The 13,229-nt window shown below is 38.6% G+C and overlaps 1 protein-coding gene across 2 annotated transcripts in view; it reads left to right on the top strand.

Moving 5' to 3' along the window:
* The window catches only part of LOC128264013 (cytochrome P450 307a1), a 151,932-nt gene that overhangs the window by 19,758 nt on the left and 118,945 nt on the right, over positions 1-13,229 (top strand). The gene's annotated exons all lie outside the window — the stretch shown is intronic.

The following is a 13,229-nucleotide window of genomic DNA, read 5'->3' as shown; positions in this document are numbered from 1 at the left end:
ACATATGAAAAAAATATTTGGCTGTTTCTCAACTGATTTGAATATACTTAGATACAAAGTAATGGTTTGTTGTTTCAGAATTACGGTTCTAATTTTATTAAAATCAGACCACGATATCAAACAATTTTAAATGTTCCCAGTCGTCACGCCTGTGTAGGCAAAATACCTGGATGAAGCGTTCCGAATGGAAACATTTAAAAAGTGTATTTTTTTAAGTCGAATGCTTATTCATTTTTCGTCACCAAATTTGATATCAGATAATTTATATGTATATTTAGACTAAGTTAGTTATTGGGCTTTAATGGTGATTGTTATTATTTTTATACCCTTGCAGAGGGTATTGTAATTTCAGTCAGAAGTTTGCAACGCAGTGAAGTAGACATTTCCGACCCTCTAGTGTATATACTCGCAGATTTCCAAAGCGAACGGTCGTGTTTTTTGGGCGCTCCAAATTTTTATTGTTTTCTGTAATAACCCATCGGTGTGAAATATCAACATTTATACTAAGCGGACACTTAGTATGTAAACTTTAGTATCTCCGTTCGCGAGTGTAGTGAATTATATTTATTTAAACTTTTGTGTTTTTTTTTTCTGTGTTTTTGTGCTCTTTGCAGTTTCTATTTTGTGCTTTGTCCGTTCACGCTGTAGTGTTGTTTTGATCTCTTGATCACCCGCTCTCTCTCTCTCTTTCTCTCTCTCTCTCGAAAGTTTTAAGCGTGCAGTTCCTTTTCTCTAACCGTTCCTTTAACTGCTCGCTTACAAATATCAGTTCCCATTCACTGGTACAGTGGTCGTCCGATATAATAAGTTAAAAGATTGATTATGATTTTGATAAAAAAATCAAACCTTTCTTTATTGAGTTGGATTAAGAACTAACTTACTTAGGTTAGACAATTGTTTTTATAGCTACGCGTCGCTCCATCGCTGCCGCCGTCTCTGCCGCTGTTGATGTTTCTGCTGACGTTCTTTCATATTATTGGTTGCTGCTCTTGGTCGCCGTCGCCGATGGCCAAACTTAATTGTAATTGGCCAGTGCATTTAATTATAGTTTTTGTTGTATGCACTAAGTTGAGTTCGATCAACTTTGGAAATTGGCTGTTCTGCATTCCCACGATCGCTGACCAAAAGGTGCAAGCTAAGTTCGTTAGAACTTTATTGAGAGCATTGCTTTGCTGTTAGTTGTGCAATTAATGCTCTCTTCTTCGGTTTGGGAAATTCTATTATTGAGGGTATTGCTTTGCTGTTTGTTGTGCAATCAATGCTTACTCATTTCCTCTGTCTGAGAAATTGTATTATTTTGGGTGTTAACTCTTCCCTCCTTAAACGCGACTGTCCTCGGTCGCAACGTAGTAGAGTACAGGTCCGGAATGCGTGGGCTTTTCTTGCGTTTCTGGCACGGAAACTGGTGTACTTTCCGTTGACCTACGTCTTCGTAGGAGTTCCGTGATTGATCCTATTATAAGTAGTAGTAGGATGATGGCGGATCCGTAGCTAACGGAAGATTCTATGGTTGCCTTGCTTCTTAATTTTTCCAGCGCTTTTGTGTTGTTAATGTTGAGTTCCTTGACCATTTGTAGTGAGAGAACTTCCTCTAACTTAGTCTTTTCGCCCAATAGTTGGAATAACGGAGGTTCTGGTTCGACTACGTTGATTTCCTTTGACTTGAAGATGGTTTCACCAATTGTTACCGTCGAATTACGATATTGTATTATGAAAGAGCCCTGCAGTTGTAGAAGTTTTTCATCTAGTGAGACTGGTCCATTGAAGTTGTTTAGCAGGATGGTGCCTAATAGTATTTCTTCGAAATCCGGTATATGTTGATTGTTGATCATCTTACATTCTGGTTCTCGAAGGTTTAATAGAGCGTTTACGCAAGTATCATTGCTTAAATCTAACAAATTTTCTGAATTACAAATTGTCTTATCATTATAGGATTCACAAGGTTTAATTATTGCCAATAATTGTCTCTTACATTCTAAAAAATTTTCATATTTTATATCATTGATTATTTGGGCTTTTTTTATTGCTTTAATTTTTAAAGTTCTACAATTATCTGATTCAATGGTTGGTAGGCTAATAATGTAAATAAAGTCGTTGCCATTTGTGGCTAACTTGATTCGAGCAAATTCCAATAATTCTTCTATGTTAAAAAATAAGTTATTTTCTTTTTTAAAAATTTCTTCCACTATTTTGGTTTCTGTGTTTGTAAGTACAAATGAATTTATTGTGTTAGATTTGGCCCATGTAATTGCGTATATTATGTTAATTATTTCTTCTTTTATTAATTGAATTTTATACTTTAAAATATTTGCTTTCTGATTTATGATTTCTTCCGAGCTCTTGGTAATTTTCAACATTGCATTAGTAGCGTTAGTAAGTTGGTTTATTTTTTGATTAATTAATCTGTTAATTACTACTTGTCTATTGTTGTTTTCTAGCTGCTCATTTATCTTGTCTTCTAAGATCTGATAGTCGAGGTGATCTGGCGATCCCGCCAGCCATTTCCATGCAGTACCTATTGCTTCTATTGCCCTTTTTTGTCTTTTTTGAGTTTGGAGTATGCGTAAATCCGTTTGGATCTGTTTTAGTTCATAGGAAAGATATGGGTGTAATGGATGAGATGGGGTGAGTGAATGAAATGATTCTTCTAACTTCGCCAGAGTTTCTTCATAGCTTTGTAGGTTAAAGATATGGATGATTTTAAATGTTCCGTCTTGTTTAGCCGCTAATCCGGTTTCGAGTGAGATGATTTGTGAATTGGAATAGTCGAGGACTGTAGTTATTCCCAAGCATGTTGGTAAAAATAATCTGAAAAATTATGTTCTTATATTATTTTTATGTATGATTTTTCCGGCTTGTGTTTTAATGGTGGTCGTTCTATTTTCCGCTACTTTCTCGGTTTTGTATCTAGGTGTAAGTTTAGTTCCTAATCTTTTATCTATTTTTACATGTACAGTTTCGCCTGGCTTAAAAAGTTTTGGTAATATTTTTCCTTGATTGTGGTATTCGAGGTCGGCTGTTTGTTTATTTTTAATTTTCTTTTTTATTTCTTCTCGTTTCTTTTCTATGTCTTCTGTTGAACTAGAGATTGTGCTTCTGAAAAATATGTCTATGGGTCTTTCTTTTGTTACAGAATGTATCGATTTATTATATTCTTGAACTGCTTTAAAGATTATCCATTTCGGCATACCGAAAGCAATTAACATTTCCCTCAACGGATTTTTAATATCTTCAGATGCTCTTGACTCTAAAATTTTTACTTGAACATATTTTGAAAACTTGTCAATTCCCGTTAAGACTCTATGTTTTTCGGTAATATAAATATCTATGTGAACTATTTCTCCTGGGTAATTAGGAATAGGGGTCGGTTGGATTTCTCTGTCTATCGTATTTTGATTCTTTACAAGTTTGACAGGCTTGAACTATTGCTTGGATTTTCTTGGTAAGCTGTGGAAAGAAATAATTCTTCAAAATTTGTAATTTGTTCTCTTTTGCATCTCTATGGGCTCGTTTATGTTCGAGGGTAATTATTTCGTTTTGTTGGGACTCCGAAGTTACGTCGTCTATTTCGTTTTGAGTAAACCTTACCTTGTATGATTTAAAATAGGTAGGGTAAATGTTTTGAATTTTTCCCATTACCTCTTCGGATGTAATGATTCCGTTTATAAGCTTAGGATCAAGTTTACTAGTTAAAATTGCAATAATTTTTTCTTCCTTGTAAGATTTTTGTTTAATTATGTGTCTGTGGTATGTTGGGAATGGCATTTCGAAGCTATAGGAATCTGTATCGGCAGTCAGTAATAATAATTGGTTTTTAAATACGTTAATTGGAGCTTCTACTGAAAATATGAGGTTGTGTGACGAGCTTTCGTTGCTATTGGCTGATGCTGAGGAGCTGATTGAATTAATTTCTGCGGGGGCCCGGGACAACGCGTCCGCTACCACATTAGCTACTCCGGGCTTGTACCTGATCTCGTGGTTATACTCGCCAATGAGGTCTCTCCAGCGTTTAAGCTTAGCGTTATGGTTATTTACGCTATTCGAAAAACTCAAGGGTTTGTGATCCGTGTATATTACCACTTTTGAATACCCGTAAAGATAATGGCTTAAACTTTGGAGCGCCCAAACGATCGCGAGCATCTCTCTTTCGTTAGTTGCGTAGTTCTCTTCAGTCTTTGACAGGGTGCGTGAAATGAACGTTATTGCGTAACTTGAAGCGTCAGTAGTCAATTGAAATTCTTTTCCGAAATCTGGATAGGCAAGGGTAACCTCCCTGGAGACGAGAGTATTTTTAAGTTTCTCGAATGCTGTAATCGCATCTTTGCTCAAGTTGATAGCAGTTCTGCTTGACTTGGTCTTAGATATCCGGCCTTCTTCGCCTCTTAGAAGAATGGTTAGGGGTTTTGCTATTTTGGCGTAATCTTTTATGAACCGCCTATAATAACCTGTCATGCCCAAAAAGGAACGGAGATCTTTTAATGTTTTTGGGACTGGAAATTTTGTAATCGCTTTTATTTTATCTATGTTGGTTTTTACTCCATTTTCTGATATTGTGTACCCCAAGAAGTCTACTTCGTTTTTAAAAAAATGGCATTTCTCTATTTGAACCCTCATATTTGCGTTATGTAGCGTTGAAAATACTCTTTCCAAGTTTTTGCCGTGCTCCACTTCGTTTTTGCTAAAGACTATAATATCATCAACGTATACATAGCAAATTTTCCCTATGTATTCTCTCAATATGTCGTCTAACGCTCTTTGAAAAATGGAAGGGGAATTTTTCAAACCGAATGGGAGTCTCGTAAATTCATATTTTCCGCCATTTACCGCGAATGCTGTTTTTTCTATGTCTGTATCTTTCAGTGGTATTTGATGAAAACCGCTCTTAAGATCTAATACCGAAAAATATTTGTTGTCCCCGAGTTGCGCAATAATTTCTCCAATTTCGGGTATGGGATACCGATCTGAGATAGTAACTTCATTAAGTTTCCTATAATCAATTACTAATCTGTACTTTTTTTCTTCGGACTGGCCGGACTTTTTCGGAACTACCCAGACTGGTGCATTATATGGTGATCTTGAAGGTCTTTTAATACCATCTCTTAGCATCTCAGTTATTGGTTTTCTACCTCCTGTTTGAGTGATATTGGGTATGGGTAATATTTTCCGTAAACTGGAGAATCTGATGAAGTTCTGATCTCACCTACTACTTTAGTTGTGTATGCTAACTTTGAATCGGGATCTGCGAAGAGGATTTTGTGGCTTTGTACGAGGAGTTCTATTATTGATTTTTGTGACTCGGTCATATGGCTGACTTGCGGTCCAATTGTATTTACTGCTTGTGTCGCTAGTTGATGAATTTTAATTTTGCGTTTATTTCCGAGAATTAATATATCATTTTTTACATCTATTATTGCTCCTAGTCTTTTCATTGTGTCATTGCCCAAGATACCATGAAAGGTTTTCAGGGTGTCTAGTAAAAAGAATTTCATGGGTGTATCCGAAATATTAGCGAGCTTAAGTATGGCGTGTTGTGTTATTTTATTGTTACCACCGACTGAACTAACTGAAAAAGTGTTCTCATTTGGCTTTGGATTTGGTACTAATTGATTTTGAATATAATTTTGATTAGAGCCCGTGTCGATTAAGAATTTTAGAATTTTTCCGTTCCCCGTGGTTACTTTAAAGTAAGGTAGTGAGGAACGATTTATTCTAAAAAATAAAGTTCTGACATATCTATGTATTCTTGTTGTTCGTTATCGCTTTGCCATACATATTCCTCCTGAAGTTCGTTAACGTTTTTTTCTTCTGCCAACTGATAATACTCTTGTTCTGAACTTGATGAAGCTTCATCTGAATTTTGCTGCGCGTTACTTCCTGTCTCTGGTTGAATATGGAACTGTCTTGGCATCTTATTATTATTTGGGGCATTAGCGGTGCTGAGAGGTCTTTTCCCTGCATAATCATTATTTGCTGGTTTGTTCATATAATTTATATGACGTGATCGAACTGACTGATCTACGTCCATAGGTACCGGTTTCGGTTGTGGTCGTGGCGGAGGTTTTGGTATGCTATAGGGCGCTACTACACCGGATTGGTTTGTATAAGGTTGACTATAAGATTTGAATTGGTTAGGTTGAGTAATTAGGGGTTTTCCGGATTGGTTTGGGTTATGGTAGAGATGCGGATGGAAATTTTGTTTGACGGCTACCATCCGATATGGTTGTTGGGGTTTAGGTGGTAGCATGGGTGCCCTCCCTAAATACGGAGCTTTTGGTGTCTGGTTATTCCTAGTATTTTGATTCTCTAGCAGACTGCATAAATGTAGAGCGTGTCCTAAGTCATGTGGTTCTTTAATGGCCAGCAATTGTGCCAGGTTTCCATTAAGTCCTCTGACAAAAGTGTCTAAGGCTTTTTCCCTATACATGGCTGTCAGAGATTGTATAGTTTCTTGTGAGGCATCTAAGCTGCCAATTTGGTTCAGAATTAGTGATAATTGTTGATAAACTGCCTGATAATATTCATCTATAGTATTGTTACCTTGGTTAAGAGCATATAGTTGATATTCTAAGGTCTTTAAGTCGCGCTTGTCGGCTACTGAGATTTGTCTCTAAGATTGTTTTTATTTTTTCCTCAATGTCCCTCTCGGTCATGATTCGTGTGTTTATTTGTGTGGAACTGGCTGATGAGGGTCCGGTAAGATTCGCGAGTCTGTCTGCCAAATCTTGTTCGGTCATTTTGGGTATGGATATATGAGCAGCGAAAAGTTTAATTTAATTTTTTAATTTTAGTTATTCAGAATTCGGAAGTTGTCTTCTAAGAATTAGGGTGTGCGATTTTTTATTACCTTTGTAATTATTGTGTGGGAATTTTTATTTTCCCTATATTTTGGATTTTTTTCTTTTTAGCTTACTAAAATATGTCTTCTACACTTTATATTTGGGTAAAACTTTTTCTTCTTTGAATATTTTTCGATTAAATATTTTTTATGTTTTTGTTAATAAATTGCTTAAAACTATTCTTACAGTAGTAACATATCTCGGCGTGCTCTCGTGATGACAGGCTCGGCAGATTCCGTTTTATCCCACTCTGCAACGATCTCTCCTGAGTGTGAGTTTACTAAGGGGCCTTCTCTGTACCTTAATTCACGTTCCCTTCGAACGGATACTAAAGGGATCACGGCGATAAAATTTGGCCTGATTATTCCACCGGGTACAAGTCCTGTTTTTTTTTTCAGGAGTGACAATTTGCGGCGTTTTTTAAACGGCACTTTTGCACTTCCGAATCTCGGTATTTTTGGTTTTTTACTTCTCACTGATTAGGCGGAGGTTTGAAACGAAACGTCAGAATTTTTTACTTTCTGAACTTCGCGAGACGCGGAACTTGTTATCCTTTCGCGGTTTTAATCAGGTCCCTGCTCGGGCGCCAGTTAAAAGATTGATTATGATTTTGATAAAAAAATCAAACCTTTCTTTATTAAGTTGGATTAAGAACCAACTTACTTAGGTTAGACAATTGTTTTTATAGCTACGCGTCGCTCCATCGCTGCCGCCGTCTCTGCCGCTGTTGATGTTTCTGCTGACGTTCTTTCATATTATTGGTTGCTGCTCTTGGTCGCCGTCGCCGTTGGCCAAACTTAATTGTAATTGGCCAGTGCATTTTAATTATAGTTTTTGTTGTATGCACTAAGTTGAGTTCGATCAACTTTGGAAATTGGCTGTTCTGCATTCCCACGATCGCTGACCAAAAGGTGCAAGCTAAGTTCGTTAGAACTTTATTGAGAGCATTGCTTTGCTGTTAGTTGTGCAATTAATGCTCTCTTCTTCGGTTTGGGAAATTCTATTATTGAGGGTATTGCTTTGCTGTTTGTTGTGCAATCAATGCTTACTCATTTCCTCTGTCTGAGAAATTGTATTATTTTGGGTGTTAACTAATATAAATATAAATATGAACAAAAAAGGCCAGTCAAAAATGACTTACTGCCTTTGTAAAAATTTGGTGCGCAATAAGTGCGCCGGCTTTACAGGCCGAACTAGTTATGACCAATCTGCAATTTTGTTGTGACGCCTGTGTTGAGATTGCAAACAAGATAAAATTGTTCATGCGCTAAACTAAGGCGGCCTTTTAGAGCGTATTAGATGTTTCGGTCAGGCTAGAGATAGTTTTTGCCGAGCAGATGAGCTGCTCTCTGCGCTGGACTCGTAGTTCACCCCGCAGCCATCATTAAAGTGAAAAAATTCAACTTTTCTTCTCTATGTACATTTCATATAATTTTTCAAGATCACTGTCCCAAATGAGCTTTTTGAAACCATATGCCGAGCCGACTTTTGGCCGCAACATATGGTGGTAAAAGATTTCGAAGCTAAGACAAAAAAGAAAAGGCACGTGGGAGTCAGTCTTCCCAGTCGAGGCCCGACTATTGTGCCATCTCTTTCTTCAGCTCCCTCTTCAGCCTCCTTCTTTCCTATCAAAAAACAAGGGGCTTATTTAGTAAGCTGACTAAATTATGTTCTGTTTTTCCTTTTCATTCAATGGTGTTGTGTTTACAGAAACCTGGTTAAAACCGGAGACATTTAGCTCCAAAGTTATCCCGGGTAAGTGCACAATTTATAGGCGTAATTGCTGTAGACTCAAATTACTATCTTGACTCTGAATCTGAATGAAATAAATGACATTGAAGTTTTAGGTATAAAATTATCGTAGTAGTTGTATATACATATATACATACATTACGTAGCATCTGAGTTTCCGATTTATGCAAAACCACCTTTACATTTTACAGTCAATTTAAACAGAACTGTCAGTTAATAACTTGGTCTTCAGATGAAAAAACTTATATCTTACATCCTTTAGCGCAGCATGACTTTATTGACCATGGTCAGAGTTCTTTAGGTCGCTTACTGGTTTAATAAGGAGTTACCTGGCCTTAAAAATGTTTAGTCCAGACTTAATAATAAAGAATAACATTATAATAAGAATAACAAATATAAAGTGTTTGAATCACAAGCTGCCTTTTTCAGATACATAAGTGCTCGGTCTAATTTTACCGTGCTTTACGCTCAGTCTTTAACGGCTTATTTAACTCGTTGTGGGATCCAGTTTTCAAGAGATCCAAAACATTTTTATAATATTGTTAACAATAGGCATAAATCCGCATCTAACCCAGCACACCGATCAGACAATGCCGATCTTTTTGCGCAGTTTTTTTTCCCGTCCCAATCAGTCCTATTCAGAATGAATTAATCTAAATTAATTTTTTTCTGAGTCTAAGTAACAGTTCCCTTCTCCTAGATCTGCAATGGGTAAAGCTAGTCTACTCACCGGGTCCTGACGGTGTTCCTATGTGCTTAGATATTGCGCAGAGTCCCTGTGCAGACCACTTCAAATTGATTTCCCTTTCCATAGAAGCCACTGACTTTCCATCTATTTGGAATGAATCATTTGTTATTCTCTTTCATACAAAGGTATCTCTAACTTTCCCAAAACGTTAATACTCCCCATTTTCAGCATCTTTATAGATCGATTATATCTCCATGGATCTCATCATGGCTTTATAACACGCAGGTCTACTAGGAAAAATTATTTGAAACTAACATCGTTCGTTATAAATTACTTTAGAAATAACCTTCAGACCGACGGAGTGTACACGGATTTTAGCAAAGCTTTTGATTCCGTAAATCATTCGCTTCTTATACGGAAGTTAGACTTCTGACATGGATTTTGAGCTGTGTGTGTCTGATCCAAGTAACTTCAGGTGAGCCGCAGGGAAGCCACCTTGGCCCACTCCTTTTTATATTATTAATTTTTATTAACGATTTTCCTTCAGTCTGGATATTTTTCGCAGGATCTTGACGCCTTTTAAACAGGGAAACCACCTTTGCTCACTCCTTTTTAGATTATTTATTAACGATCTCCCTTCAGTCTTGATATTTTTCGCAGGATCTCGAAGCCTTTCAAACATTGTGTTGTGAAAATCTATTGAACATATCGGGCCAATCCACAGTATGCCACGTATACTTTGGTTGGTTATGAGTTGACTAATATTTGACAAATTGATGATCTTGGCGTCCTTCTGGACCCAAAACATAAATTTCCTGACCGTATTTTTTTTTTTTTACATATGCATTTTATTTATTGAATCTTCTCTGAATTGAGACTAACAATAAGTACCTATATAAAATCTTAAATTAAAACTATATCTGACAGTCAAGAAAACTGATAAGAGTTGAAAGGGCTCTAATAACTATTGCAGAGCTGGAAGGTCATTTCGTTGTAATCGGGTCCGGTTGGAAACCCTGGCTAGGCCCCTGGCGAGCTGGTTTGGATGAGAAGTTAGTTTGGTGTGGTAGGACGCTTTTTGTTTCGATATTTCATCTTTTACGGGTAGAATTTCAAGATCTCTGTGGATGTTGTCGTTCCGAACATACCAAGGTGCCCCAGTGATAGTTCTCAGGATTTTTGATTGTGCTCGCTGGATAATTTCGATGTTTCGCTCGCGATGATCACAATTGGGAGCCGTAAGTCTAGACTGGTTTAAGCGTTGAATTGTAGAGAAGGACCTTGAAGTGTAGGCAGAGGGGGGAGCGAGCGTTTATGAGCCAATGAAGGCTATTGGATTTTAATTTAAGATTTTCTTTGCTTCGATATGTCTCCGCCATGTGAGTCTCCTGTCTGGGTGGACGCCAAGGTACGTTACATCGTCAGCTTGTGGAAGTGGCGTGTTATTCAAAGTTAGCGGGGGACACGTTTGTCTGTTAATAGTAAACGTTATGTGTTTACACTTTTGCGCATTTATTTTTATACGCCAGTCTGATAACCACCTCTCCAGTACCACAGCTAGTAGTGCTGTTGCCTGAATTGGGCATTTGGACCGACTTATCGTCTGCGAATGTAGAAGTAGTTAGCCGCTCGTTCGTAGGAATATCTGCGGTGTAGAGGAGAAAGAGAGTTGGACCAAGGACGCTACCTTGTGGAACTCCAGCCTCTGTCGTGTAATCGTCAGATATTGTAGTGTTGCATCTCACGGCGAAGGCTCTGTTGTAAAGGTACGATTCAAGTATCCTGTGAGGGTTTTCCGGCAGTAACATTCTGATTTTATGCATAAGGCCATCGAGCCAGACTCGGTCGAAAGCCCGCGCAACGTCAAGGAGTTTTCCCGAAGTTCGAATGCAGTTCGTATTTCTGTTGTTAATCTATTGACTTGCTCTATTTTTCCATGGCTTTCTCGAAAGCCAAATCGATGTGCCGGAATAACGTTGTGCTCTTTCAGATGTGGGACTATGCGCGTCAGAAGGCATTTTTTGAGCAGATTTGACAGACACGAGAGTAAACTTACCGGTCTGTATGAAGCTGGTATTGTGTGATCTTTTCCTGGCTTTGGGATCATTATGATTACCGACTTTTTCCATTTTTTTGGGAAGAAGCCAAGTCGTGTTATCCCGTTAAAGAGTTTACAAATTACCTCAACTGCACAGTTTTGCAAATTCGTTTGGTTGAAACAGAATTGGTGCCGTCTCAGTTCCAATTTTAATTGACGGCGACGGTAGTGTAAATGAATTATTTGCAGGGTTTGGCTGAAAAACATTTTGAAGGTGTAAAGCAAATGTACAAGCTCTGTTTTTGTCGCTTCTGGCCCAGCTGCCTGAAGAGGTTCTTATGGGAGTTACTGTTCGGCCGGCGCACTTAGATTTGGGTGGGCCCTCCACAAGGGATGCTTGGTGCTGAAGGGTTAAAGTTTCTCAATGTACTGGCGTTGTGCTTTTTCTTCTTCGTGCCTTAGAGTCCTGGTAAGTCTGCGACCAGCTTCCTTAAGGCTATGTTTTGAGGATGGCGATCTGCTGGTTTGCCAAGCACGCCTCAAACGTCTTTTCTCCAAAACAAGTTGTTCGATTTCAAGGTTAGTCTTGTGCTGGTGTGTGTGCCAATCCCTCCCTTGCGGTGTAGAGACTTTGGCTGCTGCGACGAGTACAGACTCAAGTGCATCGGCATAGCAGTCGATGTCCTCCTTGATGTTGAGCTGTGGAGTTAGTTCAATGTGGGAACTAACGTACTTTTTGAACTTCAGCCAGTTGGTTCGATGCGACGTCAGCCTGCAAGGGTGCTCGATTGGTTCCAGGTTTTGAAGAAAAGTTATAAGCACTGCTGAGTGGTCCGATGATAGATCCAAAAGCGATTTTGCAGATATTAGATTGCGAGGAATATTTTTTGTCACAGCAAAATCAATTAAATCAGGTAGTTTTCTAGGTTCTGTAGGCCAGTATGTAGGACTGCCTGGTGAAACGTAGTCCAGTTTGTTGCATGTTTTGATGAGTGCATTATATAGTTGCCTTTCTTTGGGGGTCACAAGGCGGGATCCCCAGTGTGCTTGACGTTGTAATCACCTGCTGCTATGAATCGCTCTCCAAGTGAATTGTAGAAGTCCATGAACTGGTCTTCGGAGACTGTAAAGCGGGGTGGGCAGTAGACAGCGGCAATGGCAAAGTTGCAGTTGTAATTTTATCGATGTAGCTTGCAGATAATTTTTTGCAAACCGTTGGTGAAAGTGGTGTTTGACGCGGTCTCTTATTAGGATGCCGGTTCCGCCGTAGAACGTGTATCCCCGTATTTGAAAGTGAGATTCGTTTCTGCCAGCAACATAACGTCGATGTGGTTTTCGTTCAGAAATTGAGTTATTTCAGGTATATGCCGTGAAACACCGTTGGCGTTCCACAGAGTTATTCGAAGGCTAGGCATAATTTATTTGGACTGCTGAGCTGCAAGCATTTGTAACAAGATATTTAGGTTTTGCATTAGAGTTTGCATGGTGGTTTACATGAAGGACATAAATTCCATCATATTTTGTTGCTAAGTTACTTTGTGGCTGTCCCATGGCCTGCTGTATGTTATCAATTTTCGGCTGTGCCTGACACACTTTTTATTGAGAGAGTCTTCCTTGTTGGCAGGGCAGAGTTCGGAGCCGTGGCAGCTTCCACAAGCTACACAAACTGACCTGAGGGTGCAGTAAGCCCTGGTGTGTCCGTATTCCTGGCAATTTGTACATTACACTGGCCCGTTCCGTTTGTGCGGCTCTTCTACTGTGATCCTACGGTGCAGAAGGTACTGCAACTTGTAGAGTGGGTGCACAGCGTTTTTTTTTAAAGTTTTGCTGTCTGGCTCCAGCTCGACCTTGAAAAGTGGTTGCGGCTTCTTGTTTTTGTTTATAATATTTATAACATGCTTTGCGTAAAAACCGT

Source organism: Drosophila gunungcola, unplaced genomic scaffold, assembly GCF_025200985.1.
Source record: "Drosophila gunungcola strain Sukarami unplaced genomic scaffold, Dgunungcola_SK_2 000045F, whole genome shotgun sequence".
In the NCBI taxonomy this organism is placed as follows: Eukaryota; Metazoa; Arthropoda; class Insecta; order Diptera; family Drosophilidae; genus Drosophila; species Drosophila gunungcola.
The sequence above is the reverse complement of the archived record's forward strand: the minus strand, read 5'-3'. Positions and strand labels throughout refer to the sequence as shown.